Consider the following 15,250-nt stretch of genomic DNA (forward strand, 5'->3'; position numbering starts at 1 on the left):
GGATTAATTCTTTTTATATATTGATAGATCGGGCGATTCTGAATGCAGCGATATCAAACATGTAATTTTTATTGTTTTATTTCGAATGGGGTAAAAAGGGGGGTGAATTGAACTTTTATATTTAAAAAAAAAAAATTATATTTTTTAAAACATTTTTTTTCTACTTTTTATTTGCTTCAATAGTCTCCTTAGGAGGCTCGAAGCTGTAATCATCTGATCGCTTGTGCTACACATAGCAGGGCTTCAACACTGCTATGTGTAGCAGAAATCATCATCTCAGGGCGGCGCTCATAGCAGATCAACAAGGACGAGCACAGGGGTCTTCTGCAGACTCTGGCTGTCATGTCAACCCATCAGCGCCCCGCGATCATGTGACAGGGGAGCCGATGGGCGGTTCTTATGACGCACTTCTGGTGCGCTCCAGTTAAATGCCGCTATCAGTGATTGACAGCAGCATTTAACAATCGCGATTCCACCCGCAGCTTTTTGGGGCAGGGGCACATGATCAAATCAGCTGTCATGTGCCGGGAAAGATGCGGGCTCAGCGCTGGAGCCAGCATCAAATGCAGGGAGACGACCTTGGACGTACCTATAAGTCATAGGTTGTGAAGGGGTTTATAGAAACTAAAGCATATAGAATGATATTTTATATAAATAAAAACACAAATCATACTGGCATGGCCGGTCTTACCTATGTGCAACCTGTACAGATGCATAGGGCCCCGGCCATCAGACACCAGAGGGGGCGCCGCAGGGATATAGCAACTCACTTTCATTCATTGCTCCCACTCTGCCCAGGCTCCAGCAGGAACAATACAGAGGATGACTTCCTCTTCCTCTGTGCTCTGTGCCCTGTCTACACTGCCAGAGGGCGAGGGGCACCTGTTCTTCTCCGGCTGCAGAAGCTGCTGACAAACACCCCCTGCTCTGCTAAAGGCCCAGTAAGGAAAACTGATCTCCACATAGGTGAGTGTAGTTTGTAGTCTGTATCATATGTGTGATGTACTATGTGCTATCCATACATCATGTATAAGAAATGTGTCTGTCCTGTACTGTGTGCAATATATCTATCTAAAAAGAAAAAGAAAAAAAAGCAGCACCAGCAATTTGGGTGCAAGGCCACCCAGGTTCATATCAGTCCTCAATATAGGAGGAGCAGCCATGAAGATGATTTCACAAGAAAAGAGAAACGACATCATCCAGCTCATCGATAGCGGTTTCTCAGCCAATTGCCAAACTGCATAATGTGACTGCCATGACAGCTACAAAAAACTAAATAAAGTCCGTCCATCCATTCAAAAACCAAGAGGTGGACGTCGAGGCAAAATATCGGCATCAAGTAGTCGGCTCATCACAAGGTTTATCAATTCTGGCTCGACAAACACGGCAGTGGAGGCGGCTCATATGCCTCGTAGTAGTGAGATCACAGACGTCCATGCAAGCACCGAGTGACGTCCGTTACACAAGTCTGGAATGGCGGCCCGAAAAAAGGTGAAGAAGCCTCGACTGCAATATCATCAAAAAGTGTCGGCTAAAAAAGTACGAAAAGTGGACAGTACAAGATTGGAAATGGGTGATTTGGAGCAATGAAACTAAAGTCAATAGACTAGGCTCTGATTGGTGCAAATGGGTGTGGAAGAAACAAGGGAAAAAGGGGCTAACGGATCGAGAAATTAAAAGAACTGTCAAGTTCGGTGAGGGAAGCCTGATGATATGGGGCTATTTCACACCCGAAGGTGTTGGATATGTGGTGCCCCTGAGGGTTCGGTCGCCACAGAGGTGCAGCATCTCAACCAGAGGTGTGGTATCTCACTCTCAGGTAAGGAAGGAGTACAGCTCAGGACCCTAACACCTGCATCCAACACATACCCGCAGTGGGGGTAGGGCGAGATTGCTCCTAAGGGAGAGCACAGTCCCAGGTCCCTAGCTGGGGGGGAGGAACTATATAGTGGGTGTGGGTGGAGGAAGTAGCTTAAGGGAGCACATGAGAAGAAGGTATAAATAGGGAAGCCATCTTAGAAAGTGATATCAGAACAGTGAAGAGAGAGAGAGAACAGTCTACAGTGAGAGGAGTGGAGCAGGGCTCTGCAGGAGCTCTGCTCAGGCAGAGGGCCTGAGGAGAGGCCCAGGACTGAAGAAAGAGGAGAGGGAGCAGGAAGGTCTCCAGGAACTGAAGAAGGGACCCCAGGGGTACGGGCAGTGCTGGAAGCCACCCGTACGCCCAAATCTACCGGGAGGTGGAGGGGTCAGGCCACACAAAGGGGACCGGTCCCTCAACTGGCAGAGCACTTTATGTCTCAACTAGAAACCGGAGGCTGCAGTATTTCAAGTCCTGCAGCCAACAGTCCATATCAGTCTCACCAAGAAGGTAGCTATAGAGGACCCAGGGGACAGAACAGATGTCGCCCGACAAGGCCCTCAGGTACCGGATTGGGACACTTGGTATGAGGTGCAGGTAGACGGCCAGAGAAAGAACACAGAAGGGGGTCCTGCTAAGTACTCCGGAGATATCTGAGGGTGGACTGAACCCCTCCCTGAGTAAGCGCAGCACGAAGAGGGAAGTTACTGTGGTACCTGTAACTTGGACTGCAACAACCGTGAGTAAAGACCCTGAGGACTGCACTTCCTTGTCTCTGTGATTATTGCTGCATCATCAACCCCTGCACTACAAAGCCCAGCACAACCCATAACATCTACACTGCCCTGGAGCAAATCTCTACCTGTGGAGAGCCACACCATCCTTGCTCCAGAAGACTGCTCCGCAGCAGCGGCTCCCTTAGCCGCATACCACAGGTGGCGTCACAAACATTATACAATCACTATAAATCCCCTATCAATAACACCCCTTTTTATTGACCGCCCTGGGTCACGGACCGGGTCACCGCCACTGTGACATCCCCCAGCATTTACCGGCCCGGCACCGGGTACCCCAAGGCCCAGGGGGCGCGTCAGATACTTGACCAATATCTATGGTGGTCTCAATGCTGAGCTCTATGTGAGTATCCTACAAGACGAGTTACTTTGCACACTCGAGTGCTTGCTATGGGTATGAAAAGGACGACATAGTGTTCCAGCAGAACAACGACCCGAAGCATATGTCAAGATTGCTGAAAAAATGGTTCAATGACAATGAAGTAGAGGTGTTGGATTGGCCTCCACAGTCCCCAGATCTCAAACAAATTGAACACTTGTGGGTGGAGGTGAAGGAAAAAGCTGTATACGTACATACCCAAGTGAGTCGACCAGTATGCACCAACTTTGGGAACATGTAGAAGAGACCTGGGATCAGATTCTTGAATCTGATTGAGAGCAGCCCAGAAGGATTCAGGCAGTGGTGAAAGCCAAAGATTAGAAAATACTAACAAAATAATAAAAAATTAAAGTTTAGATTTTTAGGAACAAAACAGTAACAATGCAGTGACACGACAACAATCTACATAACTAATCATGTGCTAAATGGCTGCAAATCAAATTAATGCATGAGATAGCCAAGATGATTGTCTATAAAATGATGGTCGTCTCACGTTTGGAGCAGTAGTGGATGGTGAGATATGGAGCCTGAAAGTCAAAAGTTCAAAACATTCTTACCCTTTTGCTCGTCAGTATACATGTGGGTTCCATACCCATGAATACGGCATAAATACATGAGATAAGAATACCCCTGTAAGGGTAAGTTCAGGCGTAGTGGAATTAATGTGGATTTGAGGTGCAGATTCCTCACTACAAATTCGGAGGAGTTTATAGTGCAATATATGTGAACAAATCAATTTTCGCAGGAAAAAAAATGGGCTCCTGTGCTCGTTTGTGTTCTATGAAACTGGGTAAAAAAAACAATAGGACGGGCGCAGGCCAGCATTCAGGATATGACCATGCCCGTATACATACCAGAAACAAAAAGTACATGCCAATACTAATAATACCAATATATCAGGACTCTTAGCTTTAGCATACACTGTAAGATCTTTAGTTGCTGCTATTATGGAAAAAGCAATAACACGACCTCGCATTTTACACGAAGCGTCACCACCGCACATTCCAGCTCTATAGTGTTTTTCCATCTTCTCTAGCACTGGATTCATTTCCTCCTGTAACCTGTTTATTTGCTCTTAGATAAGGAATAGTTTCTGGGAAGGCACCATCTGTGTCTAAGCTCTGCTAACGAATTAGATGATCAGGAAATTTAGTTACTATTTTGCTTGTGTTTCTTGGAAATCCCCGTTATTGACTCTCAGTCCCTACTACAGTTGAGCCACCCCCGTAGTGTTCGAGTTCGGTTCGGTTCGTCGAACACCCGTATGTTCGTCGAACTGTTCGTCGAACACCTTCGAACACCGTTAAAACCAATGGCAGGCAAACAAAAACACATAGAAACACATAGAAAACACATAGAAAACACTTCAAAGGTGTCCAAAAGCTGAAAAACTGCTCAGAAGACACAACTAACACATGGAAAAGTGACAAGTACATATAGTCATGCGAAAAGAAAAGAGGTGGAGGAGTAAAAGGAGGGGGAGACACAGATATAGGCATGTCATGCCCTTCTAAAATCAAGAAAAGCTGGAGTAAAAATCTAAAATCAGCCTACCAACACCCAGACGTCGTGACAAGAAAATTAAAAAAAGAAATATCTTTAGGTAGAATGGCGGTTCCATTCAGAACACTTTCCTTACAAGACGTAGTGGTATCCCCGTTGTGAGTTGTGCCAAAAACGGAACCCAATACATTCGGACTAATCCACCATTTGTCATATCCAAGGGGCAGGCCCGTAAACGACAACATCGACGCGGAACCAAGTACAGTAGTATATACTGTACAACCTCTGACAAGGCAATCAGGCGGATCAAGAAGTTGGGAAGGGTCACTCTAATGGCCAAAACAGACATTGATGCGGCGTTCCGGTTACTTACTACCTGTGCCTCCGAATAGTGTCCACCTATTGGGCTGCTTCAGGGAAGGAGCATACTATATAGATCGCTGTTTGCCCATGGGGTGCTCCAGATCCAGCTCACTATTTGAGGAGTTTAGTTGCTTCCTCGAATGGGTTGTAATGGACGTTTCTAAGGGGGCACATATTATCCATTACCTCGACAACTTCTTATGCCTGGGCCCAAAAGATTCGCCACAGTGTAAATACACGTGGTAGTCCACCTGTGAGAAGGAGAGAGCTGGAGGGAGAGCGGACACCACAGAGCCGAGGGGTTAGATGGAGAACGTAAGAAGGAAAGAGGGCGAGGGAGGTAAGGGAGTACAGTGGAAGGCCGACCTGAGCTCCCCCACGTTCCTGCTGGGCGGGGAACAGCCCTGGGAAGAAAAGTCGCTTGCGCATCCCTTTGAGGTTAGAGGGACTACGCTGGAGTGCAAAGCCGACACGGCCGGTCGGTTCCTGCCCATGCGACCTCCGTCTCGCCGGGTTTGTGCCAGAGCCGAGGTGGACCCTGATGGTCAGCCCCCCTCTCCCAATACTGGTGCCTGTCCGCTGGTGGGTCGAGCCCCCCCGCAGTGGGGGGGGGAGTAACATCTGCAGAAGAAAGACCATCTTCCAGCCAAACTAAGATGTCTACTTCTTTTCGTGGACAATGTGATACGATCCCTTTCTTACGGCCACGCCCATCGCTACAAATTCCAGATGAGGCACAAAAACAGCAGGTGCTTCAACGGATATCAAGTGCTCCTTCAAGTGGGCTCTCCTCCACCTCAACTTCAACATCACAAATACTCCAGTCCTCAGAGGTTTCACCACAATCGCACTGGCTTCCTCACAGCTCCCAAGTCTCCAGCTGCCCGTCTGAGTATGGGGTAATATAGCCTGGGAAACAGAGGTCTGCTCCAGAGCTTCTGTTAATCCAGACGAGGAAATGATCTGCACTGATGCCCAGAATCTTTATGAGTCGGATCCAGGACCAGATGAAGAAGGTTCTGAGCATAATGTAGACCCTAGTTCCCAAACTGTTACTCCTGTTGGTGGAGACAATGATGAAGACGATGATGAGACTTAAATACCTGATTGGAGCGACAACTTGACTTTTTGGTCAGGGCAGGAAGAGGTTGGCTCTGAGGACGACGGGTGTGAGAACACACAGGGTGATGATGACGAGGTTGGAGATCCCACTTACTGTCAACCCACAGTCAGCCAGTCGATGAGGTGAGCAGAGGAGGTGGAGGAGGATGTGACTAGCCCAGGGGATGGGGATGACTCGGTACCCGGGCCTTTGCCTGGCCTTTGGGATGTCGCGGTGGTCGGCTCCCGGGCCCGTACCCTGGGGTCACTCTTTAAAAGGGTGGATAATTGTTAATTTTATAAGAGTTCGTGACGCCACCTGTGTTATCTGGTGAGAAGCACCAGCGCTGCAGCAGTCCACTGAGGCCGGTGATAAGGCAGCTCGATGGTATAGCTCCCGACAGGTGGAGCTAGGCCTCAGGGCAGCGTATGCAGGGGGATGCAGGACAGGCGAGACCCACCTGGATCAGAGCAAGAACGGGAACAGACACGGTAGTCACTTCAGTACCTTTTACTGGTGGAAATTCAGGCACATCCTGGAGCACTGTAGGGTGAAGGGTGCATATCAGGATCCTCCCCAATGAGCGGGTGTAGGGCCTCCTGTTTCTTACCTCTGCGTAGTAAGTTTCTGACCTGCCTGGAGCTAGGCCTAACTTTGTCTCTGTCCTGCGCTGGCTGACCTTGTGGTAGGGCCTTGTCTTGGAGTTCACGGGCTCCCTCTGCTGGTCTGAGGTGGAAGGTGGAGGTGTCTGAATGTTTATGGGGGCCTCTTGTGGAGGATTCCATCAATGCACTCTTCTAGGATCTGTGATACCAAGCGCAGCTTGGCGTCACAGATGCTATTGACGACAAGGTTAGGTTGCGCCTTCCTGGACAGAGACGGAGTACTGGAAGCACGTCAACAGCTGCATCCTCAACCACAGCTCTGCCTCTGACCACAAGTCGTGGTGGCTCTTCAGGTCGCATGGGCTCTAAGCCTTGCATAGCCTGGGAATTTTTTCAGATCGATAAGGATGACCCAACTCGTGTTATCTGTAATATTTGTCAACAAAAGCTAAGTAGAGGCCAAAAAATCCTTAGTTTGAGTACTTCATGCATGAACCGTCACATGGATATGAAGCATAAGTTGCAGTGGGAAGCTCACTGTGCTACAATGCGGCCTAGCGGGCCGGGCCAACCACCGTCTGCCCCATCTTGTGCATCCGCGGCCTCTTCATCCTCTGTGACTGGGGGGACAGCAGTCACACGTTTTTGGACGCAGACCTGCCACCTCTTTACCCGCAACAGCCAGTGTGATTGGCAGGTCATCATTTCATTTGGAAGTGGAAACACCAGCTGGTGTTGAGCGCTCTCCGTCATCGAGAGCACCACCTTTGGATCAAGGCAACCTAACTTTTCCGCCTGCATCTTCCTCACAGACCGGCAGTTTGCCGGGGACACCCTACTCATCCCCGTCTAAGCACAACAGCCAGCCCTTGGTCCCTCAGATGTGGGCAAGTAAAAGACCATTTCCTCCTAGCCATGACAAAGCTGAGAGGTTGAATTTCACCATCTGCAAGCTGTTGGCTACAGAAATGCTGCCTTTCTGCCTGGTGGACACAGAGGATTTTCGAGACCTTATGTCCGTCGCAGTGCCCCAGTACCAGATGCCCAGTCGGCACTATGTAGCGCCCCGAGGGTTCGGCTGCTACAGGGGTATTGCACCTCAGTCCAGAGGTGTGATATTCCACTCCTGGGTAAGGATGGAGTATGGACCAGGGCTCAGTTAGCTGCATGCAGCACACACACCCCATTTCCGAGGGACAGCTCAACGGTGCTCCCACTAGACATAAATGCAGGCACGACCGACCATGTCCCTGCTGGAGTGGGGAGGGAGGGGTGGAACACCCAGTGCTGTAGGGGCAGATAGGGGGCGGTTCCTGAGCGTAGGTAGGAGCCCATTGGTTGCTGGTCACCTGGGCTCATGGTCAGAGGGAGGTATAAAAGGTGGGCACCATCTTAGATCTAGGTTCGTTCAGCCAGAGGAGAAGACAGGGAGTAGAGGCTCTGTAGGAGCTCTACTCCAGGAGGGCCTAGTGAGAGGCCGAGGAGGAGGTGAAGGGGAGCTGAGATTCTAGCTCATCTCAGCTCCAAGAGAAAGGAACAGAAAGGAACAGAACAGGAAAGAAAGAGAAGAAGAGACAGAGAAACAGAAGGGCTCAGGAAAAAGAAGGTGGAAGGGACCCTAAGAACCCACGAGAATCCAGGGTGCAGGGTCAGGCAGATTAAGGGTACCGGATCCCAAGTTGGTGGAGGAGAAACAACCCTCAGCCAAAGACCGGTCGTCGTGATCATCTATTGGTGCGACACCTCATCAAACCTGCTAGGAAGGCACCATATAGGACAGCGGAGGACGGGGCCCACGTTTAACCGCACAAGTCCGCGGCAGCCGGACAAAAGTGGGTCACTGGTGAGGCAGGCCAGAGAAAGGATTAAAGGAGGTCCTGTGCCATGCTCCTGAACTGCCTGGGAGTTGACCGAGCCCCTCACCTGGTGGACGCAGCACGGCTCGGGCGGTCACTGCCGACGGAAGTGACCCGGAACAAACGAACTGTGAGTAAAGACCCTGGACTGTAACTTGTTGTCCGTGTGCTCCTTCGCTCCTCCGGCACTACCGGTACTGGGACCTTCACCACCATCACTCCCACCATCCACTACACTGCCCTGGGGCCGCACTCTTCCCGTGGGGAGTCACACCATCCCAGCTGCATTCATCATCAGCCCCAGCGGACTGCCTTGCAGCGGCGGTTCCTAATAACCGCAATCCACGGGTGGCGTAGTCGGACATTATCTGAAGCACGTAGCAGACTACCATTGGTCTGACCACCCTGAGCCACGGGACCGGGCCGCCACTACTACCCCCATCGTTCCCCTATCGCCCGGATCCGCGTGCCCCACGGCCCAGGGGGCGAGTCAGCTTTGGCGTAGTCGGCAGGATCGTGACCAACCCGCCACAAACGGGTATTGCGTGCCTGAAGGAAATTGCACATGTACCTTAAAAAGAAGTTAACCGCCGTCCGGAGTCGTTTCCCGCCATCCGGAGCCGATTCCCGCCATCAGACGCCATCTTGGACCGTTTCCCGCCATCTTCATCTGTCTTTCCCGCCCTAGCAGAGCGGACGCCATTATGTGTGCACCAAAAGACAGCAGGAAGCCACCTCCCATCGTGGGCCAGATCCCAGAATGGCGCCAAAGAAGGAGCCCGCCCCCACCAGCCATGAATGCAGCAGTGGAGATGTCTATCAACATGGGGGGGCTGCCCCTGAAAGTGATTGTCACCAAGTTTCCCCGGGGCCGCCCCCAATGGGGGTGGGAAGAGAAGAAAACTGCGGGGCAGGGGGTGGTCTGGATCAGTCCAGACAGACCGCACCCGGGAATGGACGCCCTGAGCAGCACCAGTCTCCTGGCCCGAAGCCTGCTGCAGGCCGAACCGCTCTGCAGCCTAGCAGAAGTCCTGGCGCAGCTCCCCAGAGATCCGGAGCGTGCGCAAGCTGCACTGGAGGACCTGGAGCGGAGGATGGTCCGGGCGCAGCAAGATGCACTCACAGAGTGGAGAAAAGAACTGGCCCGGCAGGCCGAGACCCACCAGCGACAGACTTCAGCCGCACCCCGCGGTTTGCCTGCCTCGGAGGACGGCGCAAGAGGAGAGAGGACCGGAGGCGACGACGCGGAGGGAGCCGAGAGGACTGAGGCAAGTGAAGGGGACGTCACCACCCCAAGCCCAGCAACCGCAAGCCTGCCCCAGCCCCCAGTCGCGGCACCCGAAGCCCCACTCACCGCGCCTGTTGCCGCGCCTCCACTACTTCCAGCTAGGCCTCAAGCGGTGAGCGCCGTGGCCACGCCCCGCCCGTCGCCACGCCCCTTGACCCTGGGCGCCGTAAAACGAGAAGCGTCATCGGCCTGGTCGCAAGGCCTGGATGACCCGGGCGCCATCGCTAAGCCTGCGCCCCTGTCCTGGATGGGACTGCCACCTAGCGCGACCGAGAGACCCCTAGCCTGGTCGCAAGGCCGAGTGCCCCCGGGCGCTGCCCCCAGATCAAGTCCCTCTTCCATACCACGACTGGGTGTGGACTTGATTGCCCATCATACCGGTCCGGATGGACTGCCCCTGGAGTGGCCGGCCGAAGTCATCAGCAATCAGCCATGGAAGACCCAGCCCCCGCGCGAGCCTCTGATACCGGCTCCAGAACCCGTGGAGGTCCCCCTACCCCCACTGGAGGACGTCCAATTTGCGTGGGACCCCACCGGCGAGAACTTGATGGGGTTCTCCCAAGAGACTCGGGCAGACGCGGTCCGTCGTCTGGAGGCCTGTCATCAGCAACTGGCGACCTTTGAGCGGGAGCGACAAGAGAGACGCGTCAGGGAGGAACGGCTCCAAGCCCAGAGTGCTGAACAAAAACGTAAGGCCCGCCAAGACCCCAAAGCTGCCCGTGGTCCCCGAATCACCGGGACCATAGTCAAGTTCCACATGGAGAATGGCTGGGGCTTCATCAGGGGCCCAAAAACAGCAGGCGACGTCTTTGTGACCCGCAGGGACGTCGAAAGTCATCTACCTGAGGGGCATCGTGGCCGTGACCTATACCCTGGTGATGTGGTCACCTTCACCCGCCACGTAGGTGCAAAAGGACCATATGCCCTACATGTCCACCGGCTCACCGAGGAGGAGCTACAATACCGCGGCTATGAGGAGAGCCAAGAGGACCCGGACGGGTCTGAAGAGCCATATGAGGAGGAAGAAGGAGCCTATGGAGGACACTGCTACTAGCAAGTAGCAAAGTACCTGTGTGCATAGTTACCCGTCAGGACATCCGAATCGTTTTTGGGACTGTTCCCGTCTTGAAAGTGTGGTCCCCGTTGGGACAAGTATCGAACTGTTACCTGTGTGCCCCTATCCTCTAAGTAATCTGGCTGAGGACTGAGAGCAGCCGTCCCTCTTCCCCTAACAGGCTGAGGACTGTGAGCAGCCATTCCCCTATCCCCACCGGCCGCGGACTGGAAACGGCCAATTCCATGTATATAGTTGCGCTTCTTAAAGCGCCCCCTACTGGTTTTATACAAAAACCGCAACGTCTACCTCAAGATTTACTGGACTGTTGCACCTTTACCTGGTCGCAAGTTACACCGCGGCCATGATCCAAGAATACAAGAATGTGTCTTGCTTAAAAATGTTTTACATGAGAAAGTTTTATATGCTGCTAGGAAATAATGCAAATGTTTTACAAAGATGTTTTATATGACAAAAGAGTTCCAGAGGCATTAGCAAAGTGTTTTATAACAGTGACAAGAAAAGAAAAGTGTTTCCCATAAAGGGAATTGAACCGTATTACCTGTTTTCTGATGTGAAAAGTTATTGAAAAAGTTTTGCATGTCCTGTAATCAACTGTTTTTGCTCTTTTCCAGCCCGAGGACGTGCTGTGCTTTACCAGCGGGGAATGTAGCGCCCCGAGGGTTCGGCCGCTACAGGGGTATTGCACCTCAGTCCAGAGGTGTGATATTCCACTCCCGGGTAAGGATGGAGTATGGACCAGGGCTCAGTTAGCTGCATGCAGCACACACACCCCATTTCCGAGGGACAGCTCAACGGTGCTCCCACTAGACATAAGTGCAGGCACGACCGACCATGTCCCTGCTGGAGTGGGGAGGGAGGGGTGGAACACCCAGTGCTGTAGGGGCAGATAGGGGGCGGTTCCTGAGCGTAGGTAGGAGCCCATTGGTTGCTGGTCACCTGGGCTCATGGTCAGCGGTAGGTATAAAAGGTGGGCACCATCTTAGATCTAGGTTCGTTCAGCCAGAGGAGAAGACAGGGAGTAGAGGCTCTGTAGGAGCTCTACTCCAGGAGGGCCTAGTGAGAGGCCGAGGAGGAGGTGAAGGGGAGCTGAGATTCTAGCTCATCTCAGCTCCAAGAGAAAGGAACAGAAAGGAACAGAACAGGAAAGAAAGAGAAGAAGAGACAGAGAAACAGAAGGGCTCAGGAACAAGAAGGTGGAAGGGACCCTAAGAACCCACGAGAATCCAGGGTGCAGGGTCAGGCAGATTAAGGGTATCGGATCCCAAGTTGGTGGAGGAGAAACAACCCTCAGCCAAAGACCGGTCGTCGTGATCATCTATTGGTGCGACACCTCATCAAACCTGCTAGGAAGGCACCATATAGGACAGCGGAGGACGGGGCCCACGTTTAACCGCACAAGTCCGCGGCAGCCGGACAAAAGTGGGTCACTGGTGAGGCAGGCCAGAGAAAGGATTAAAGGGGGTCCTGTGCCATGCTCCTGAACTGCCTGGGAGTTGACCGAGCCCCTCACCTGGTGGACGCAGCACGGCTCGGGCGGTCACTGCCGACGGAAGTGACCCGGAACAAACGAACTGTGAGTAAAGACCCTGGACTGTAACTTGTTGTCCGTGTGCTCCTTCGCTCCTCCGGCACTACCGGTACTGGGACCTTCACCACCATCACTCCCACCATCCACTACACTGCCCTGGGGCAGCACTCTTCCCGTGGGGAGTCACACCATCCCAGCTGCATTCATCATCAGCCCCAGCGGACTGCCTTGCAGCGGCGGTTCCTAATAACCGCAATCCACGGGTGGCGTAGTCGGACATTATCTGAAGCACGTAGCAGACTACCATTGGTCTGACCACCCTGAGCCGCGGGACCGGGCCGCCACTACTACCCCCATCGTTCCCCTATCGCCCGGATCCGCGTGCCCCACGGCCCAGGGGGCGAGTCAGCTTTGGCGTAGTCGGCAGGATCGTGACCAACCCGCCACAAACGGGTATTGCGTGCCTGAAGGAAATTGCACATGTACCTTAAAAAGAAGTTACCCGCCGTCCGGAGTCGTTTCCCGCCATCCGGAGCCGATTCCCGCCATCAGACGCCATCTTGGACCGTTTCCCGCCATCTTCATCTGTCTTTCCCGCCCTAGCAGAGCGGACGCCATTATGTGTGCACCAAAAGACAGCAGGAAGCCACCTCCCATCGTGGGCCAGATCCCAGAATGGCGCCAAAGAAGGAGCCCGCCCCCACCAGCCATGAATGCAGCAGTGGAGATGTCTATCAACATGGGGGGGCTGCCCCTGAAAGTGATTGTCACCAAGTTTCCCCGGGGCCGCCCCCAATGGGGGTGGGAAGAGAAGAAAACTGCGGGGCAGGGGGTGGTCTGGATCAGTCCAGACAGACCGCACCCGGGAATGGACGCCCTGAGCAGCACCAGTCTCCTGGCCCGAAGCCTGCTGCAGGCCGAACCGCTCTGCAGCCTAGCAGAAGTCCTGGCGCAGCTCCCCAGAGATCCGGAGCGTGCGCAAGCTGCACTGGAGGACCTGGAGCGGAGGATGGTCCGGGCGCAGCAAGATGCACTCACAGAGTGGAGAAAAGAACTGGCCCGGCAGGCCGAGACCCACCAGCGACAGACTTCAGCCGCACCCCGCGGTTTGCCTGCCTCGGAGGACGGCGCAAGAGGAGAGAGGACCGGAGGCGACGACGCGGAGGGAGCCGAGAGGACTGAGGCAAGTGAAGGGGACGTCACCACCCCAAGCCCAGCAACCGCAAGCCTGCCCCAGCCCCCAGTCGCGGCACCCGAAGCCCCACTCACCGCGCCTGTTGCCGCGCCTCCACTACTTCCAGCTAGGCCTCAAGCGGTGAGCGCCGTGGCCACGCCCCGCCCGTCGCCACGCCCCTTGACCCTGGGCGCCGTAAAACGAGAAGCGTCATCGGCCTGGTCGCAAGGCCTGGATGACCCGGGCGCCATCGCTAAGCCTGCGCCCCTGTCCTGGATGGGACTGTCACCTAGCGCGACCGAGAGACCCCTGGCCTGGTCGCAAGGCCGAGTGCCCCCGGGCGCTGCCCCCAGATCAAGTCCCTCTTCCATACCACGACTGGGTGTGGACTTGATTGCCCATCATACCGGTCCGGATGGACTGCCCCTGGAGTGGCCGGCCGAAGTCATCAGCAATCAGCCATGGAAGACCCAGCCCCCGCGCGAGCCTCTGATACCGGCTCCAGAACCCGTGGAGGTCCCCCTACCCCCACTGGAGGACGTCCAATTTGCGTGGGACCCCACCGGCGAGAACTTGATGGGGTTCTCCCAAGAGACTCGGGCAGACGCGGTCCGTCGTCTGGAGGCCTGTCATCAGCAACTGGCGACCTTTGAGCGGGAGCGACGAGAGAGACGCGTCAGGGAGGAACGGCTCCAAGCCCAGAGTGCTGAACAAAAACGTAAGGCCCGCCAAGACCCCAAAGCTGCCCGTGGTCCCCGAATCACCGGGACCATAGTCAAGTTCCACATGGAGAACGGCTGGGGCTTCATCAGGGGCCCAAAAACAGCAGGCGACGTCTTTGTGACCCGCAGGGACGTCGAAAGTCATCTACCTGAGGGGCATCGTGGCCGTGACCTATACCCTGGTGATGTGGTCACCTTCACCCGCCACGTAGGTGCAAAAGGACCATATGCCCTACATGTCCACCGGCTCACCGAGGAGGAGCTACAATACCGCGGCTATGAGGAGAGCCAAGAGGACCCAGACGGGTCTGAAGAGCCATATGAGGAGGAAGAAGGAGCCTATGGAGGACACTGCTACTAGCAAGTAGCAAAGTACCTGTGTGCATAGTTACCCGTCAGGACATCCGAATCGTTTTTGGGACTGTTCCCGTCTTGAAAGTGTGGTCCCCGTTGGGACAAGTATCGAACTGTTACCTGTGTGCCCCTATCCTCTAAGTAATCTGGCTGAGGACTGAGAGCAGCCGTCCCTCTTCCCCTAACAGGCTGAGGACTGTGAGCAGCCATTCCCCTATCCCCACCGGCCGCGGACTGGAAACGGCCAATTCCATGTATATAGTTGCGCTTCTTAAAGCGCCCCCTACTGGTTTTATACAAAAACCGCAACGTCTACCTCAAGATTTACTGGACTGTTGCACCTTTACCTGGTCGCAAGTTACACCGCGGCCATGATCCAAGAATACAAGAATGTGTCTTGCTTAAAAATGTTTTACATGAGAAAGTTTTATATGCTGCTAGGAAATAATGCAAATGTTTTACAAAGATGTTTTATATGACAAAAGAGTTCCAGAGGCATTAGCAAAGTGTTTTATAACAGTGACAAGAAAAGAAAAGTGTTTCCCATAAAGGGAATTGAACCGTATTACCTGTTTTCTGATGTGAAAAGTTATTGAAAAAGTTTTGCATGTCCTGTAATCAACTGTTTTTGCTCTTTTCCAGCCCG

The sequence above is a fragment of the Phyllobates terribilis genome, unplaced genomic scaffold, assembly GCF_046119375.1.
Source record: "Phyllobates terribilis strain yellow unplaced genomic scaffold, ASM4611937v1 Scaffold_5__5_contigs__length_657084704, whole genome shotgun sequence".
In the NCBI taxonomy this organism is placed as follows: domain Eukaryota; kingdom Metazoa; phylum Chordata; class Amphibia; order Anura; family Dendrobatidae; genus Phyllobates; species Phyllobates terribilis.